Here is a 4,921-nt window from a genome sequence, read left to right on the forward strand (position 1 = left end):
CAAGAGGCTTTAACATCTCCATATTCCTCATCTCAATAGTCTCCCAGTGACCAAAATAATAAATACCATGACCAGTTTTACTGTAGTAACAATCACTATAACTGTTGGTGGAAGTGAAATAATTTATAACCTGATGATCCAATGTTATCTTAGTCCACGATTATTTCTGACAACATGCAAACATATTTTGGAGACATAAATTCCAGCTGTTATGAGTGAATCATATGTTTTTAATAATATTTATCACATAAACACACAAAGATTTTTTCAAGTAAAAAAAAACATTGTGGGTTTTCAGGCACTTTCCCCTTGGCTGATGTAAAGTTAAGGAAAACAGAAAGAGGAAGATATTCTTACTAAAAAACCTTTAGTGTTAGAAAACTAAAGCATTAGTGTCCACTTATTAAATGATGGTCAAATCAGAGGTACAGGCTTGAGGAGTTTAGCATTTATTTGGTTTGACACTTAAAATAAATTAGTCTCTATTTATATTTACATATTTAAAATGAGCACCATACAAAAGACACCATCCACCATCTAATAAAGGCACAAAATAACAAGAGTATTGCCAAAAGAAAGAGCCAAAGTCAGCTAGCTGATACACTGGCCTAATCATTTCCATCAAACAGTGATAATATTCTACATATCAGTGAAATACAATAATGCCATGAGTTTAAAAAACATTCACACTCATAAACCCCAGCTGAACACAATAGAACTGAAAGAGACATGAGATGCTTGACAAACACAACTGAATATGATTCATGACCAAAACTGAATGAGACACAAGATTAAAAAACATAGACAAATAACATGTCTCTTCATCTTCCTCCTCACATGCCGACAAATAACATGAAAGAACTAATCAGCACCTCATAAAATATCTGAATTTGACCATTTCATTGTGACTCATTTTTGCATATTTTAACAATGAAGATAAAGATACATCTAACAAACGTATGAAGACACACTATGATTTAATTGCTATAAAAAATGCCATTGTTGCCATTGTGCTTTAACATTCCTCCTGACAGCATCACACCAAGTATTTTCATAAATACTCTAATGCACCAACTTTAAAATAAATAAATTAATATGAATAAGCTGCAGCAAGATAATCAAGGCAGGATTTGGTTCTGGTGCAGATGCTGGACATATACAAAGCCATGATATTCACAGTTGGTCAACCAGTGTTTTTTGATGAAGGAGGATGACTAAGGGTTAGTGTTAATGTTTAAACTAAACACCAGCACAATATTGATAGCAGATTTTTCCAGTTACAGCAACAACACCAGTAAAACAGCTTCAGTATCAGCAGTGCAGTAGTGCACTTAAGTCCTCTGAGACTGTGAGGTATTTCTGGAAATGCAGTCAGTAACAGTGAGGATGTACACAGGCAGGACATTATGATTGATGTGTCAAACCAGTTCAGTGCATTAGGTCTTATAATTAAAATAACAAGATAATCACTCACTGTTCCTGTCTGAATCCATAGCTGACAACTTTTGAGTTTAGCTTCTTTTATTTTAGTAACTAAACTGCATTTTATTAGGTTTAGTGACAACATGCTACAATGTTTACATGGTACAATTTCTGTTAAGCTGCGTTTTATTTATTTATTATTATTGCTTGACAAATTTCACGATTTCAATACAAATCAATTATTGTGATTTGATTTAATATTGACTCATTTGGATAAAGATTAAGTACACAAGATGTATATATATCTAATGCTATCTAATATATCTAATCACCTAATGTTGTAAACATGCAGAGAGCCCTATCAGCTGGTAGTATTATTTAAGGTGTGCTTTTTATTATAATAACATCTTTATTTAATTAAGTAAAATTATAATAAATATGTAATATAGTACACATATTTAGAGAAATGATAAGCGATGAGAGTTTCAGCTGATCCTCTCTCCATCATTTCCTAATTCTCTTCAGTGTCTCTTTCAATGAAAGTATCACAATTATAAATAATGTTACAGTGTTTTATTGGCTGCCTCAGTGTGAGTCTGATTGTAGGAATCCTCCTTTTTAAAGGAATGTCATTCAGGTCACGTGGTGAGTTATCACAAGCCATCATTCTCCTGTAGGAAAACACAGATTCACAGATGGTTAAAGGGGACATATCATGATAATCTGACTTTTCCTGTGTTTAAGTGCTATAATCGGGTCCCGGTGAATCTACCAACCCAGAAAACGTGAAAAGTGAAAACCCAGTAACTTTGTTTTGGCAAGCAATTCTCTGCAAGCATGTAAAAAAAATAAGCTGATCAATTTTCTCTTTATTATATTTATTACCGCCCCTTTATCTGCACGTTTCCACCCACGGCGCCACCATTTGGTTTACCACAGTGTAACCAGTCCTAACACAATGGCAAAAGTTCGAGCAAAGCATGCAAACTGTTCTGTCGTTGGCTGCACAGACGAGCACTGAACACTTTTTAGAGTCTCAGACTCAGATGAGACAAGAGAGAAGAGGATTAAATGGAAATTCCCCAGAAACAGATGAATCAAAGTAACTCCACATCTAAAAGTTGCAAACTCTTCTTCAGTCTCTCCAAAAGGCTTCACTCCGCTACTGGTTATTTCTGAGATTTTGGATGAGTTAAATTATTTGCGTGCTTTGTTATTGTATCTGAAGCTCGGGCGGGAGCAGCAGCTCATTTGCATTTAAAGGGACACACACAAAAACTGCGCGTTCTCTTACGAGAGGTTCTCTCGTATTGCGTAAGCTTGCTTACGCTGCGGGAAAAGTCTTCTTTTCTCGAGATACTGAAGCCAAAAATTATCCTTAATTTCATATTTTGTCAACGCAGTGCAGCTGCGGGCAGCTGAGCTAGAGCGGCATACTGCACGCTCATTGGCTGCCGCGCGGCAACTGCTTAAGCCTACCAGTGAGCCTGGCGTGACGTCACGCCCAATGAGGGCGCGCGCGCCCTCGCGCGTCACAGCCCGCCAGGAAGGGCGGCGTCAGAGCGTATATAAGGAAGGCTCGTAGGCTATATTCTCTGATTTCTGTCTCTTCAGCGAAGCACTCGCATCGCTGAGCTCTGAGAGAAGCCGTCGCCGTTGTCCTACAAGGAACAGCTAACGAGCCAGCTTAGGACAGCCTGAGGAAGCCGGACGAATCTTCGCCGCCTTCAGCCTGCCGTGCCAGCTCAGCTATCCGGCGATATCCTTTCACTGTACGCTCTTTGTGTGTGTTTTTGCTTCGCAGCACTTTCTAAAAGAGCAGAGGCGTTGTTTCAAATGCCTCGCACCACGTGCGGCTCATGCCGCTCCACGCTCAGCGACAGAGACCGCCATCTTCTCTGCGCTCTCTGCCTGGGCCGGGACCACGCAGCCGTCGCGTTTTCCTCGGGCGGCTGCGACTTCTGTGAGGAACTATCGATGTCGACCCTGCGGGCTCGACTCGCGCTTTTCACAGAACCTGCTCCAACCGTCGCTGGGCCGCGAAAAAAGAAACGCCGCTCTCAACGACCACCGGAGCCCGAGATTCGAGCCAGGGCCTCGCCGGAGCCTCTCCCGCGAGCCTCGCTCTCTCCTTCTCCGCCCCCGCTTCCCGACGCGCAGCCGACGGCTCTCGCCCTCGATGCCGTCGCCTCAGGGGATGAAGCGGATGACGATGCGCTGCTGGACACGTGCTCGATTATGGCGTCGGACAGCGAGGGATGGTCCGGCTCTGCCCGCTCCGCGTCCTCCACCAGAGCGTCCAGCAGGACTCACGCCAGTGTGGATGCCGAACTTCTCCGCCTCCTCACTGTGGCGGTCGAGCACCTGGGCCTCGAGTGGTCCCCGTCTGAGGCACCCCCGCCCAATAGGCTCGACGGATGCTTCCTGCCCGCCAGTCGACGAGCTCCAGCATCCAGACCAGCGCCCTTTCTGCCGGAGCTTCACGAAGAGCTTGCTAAATCGTGGAACGCTCCAGTTTCGGCCAGACTCCGTTCCCCGGCCTCATCGACTTTCTCCCGCGTGGACGGAGCCGCAGAGAAGGGGTATGACCGGATTCCTCCAGTCGAACAGGCGGTTGCAGCGCATCTTTGCCCCCCATCCTCGAGATGGCGCTCAAAGACTGCCCTCCCGTCCAAGGCCTGCAGGACTACTTCGGCTTTTGCCGGCCGCGCTTTCTCCGCCGCCGACCAAGCTGCCTCAGCCCTGCACACTATGGCGGTCCTTCAAGTTCTCCAAGCCGACCTCCTCCGCCAGCTCGACGAGGGAGAACTTGATAAATCCGCCTTGACGGACCTGCGCAGTGCGACGGACCTCTCCCTTCGCACGACGAAGACAGCGGCCCAAGCTATCGGACGTGCCATGGCTTCGCTGACCGTCATAGAGCGCCACCTCTGGCTAACGCTAGCCGACATGGGGGAACAAGAGCGGTCCGTCTTTCTTAACGCCCGTCTCGACCTCCAGCAGGTCCCGCTCCGCCAGCCAGAACAGGCCGCCACCCCCGCGGGGTCCCCGACCTAGAGTTTCGTTGAAACCCGAGCCCGCGAAGTCCTCCTAGCACACGTCGAGAGGAAAAGACGGTTGAGTCCCGCCGCGGCCGGACCGCCGTCAAAGCTAGCTTGTATCCCTCTGCCAGTCCCCTTGATAAAGGCTACTGCAGTAGTGTCCACCGCAGCCAACGAGCCAGTTTCTCAACTCTCTCGCCTGCACACAAACGCCGTTTTCACGGCGACCCAGATAAATCAAATAAAGAGTGCAAAATCTGGTCATTCGGCTCGCGCCGTCAGTGTTATGAGTGTAGTAAACATGCCCACGACCCAGTGTTCATCGCTACACACAAGCACAAACTCCTCTGTGTACCCCACAGAAACGGCTCGCGCCGTCAGTGTTATGAGTGTAGTAAACATGCCCACGCCCCAGTGTTCATTGCTACACACAAGCACAATCTCCCCTGTGTACCCCA

This window comes from Rutilus rutilus (genome assembly GCF_951802725.1).
Source record: "Rutilus rutilus genome assembly, chromosome: 8".
Taxonomy (NCBI): Eukaryota; Metazoa; Chordata; class Actinopteri; order Cypriniformes; family Leuciscidae; genus Rutilus; species Rutilus rutilus.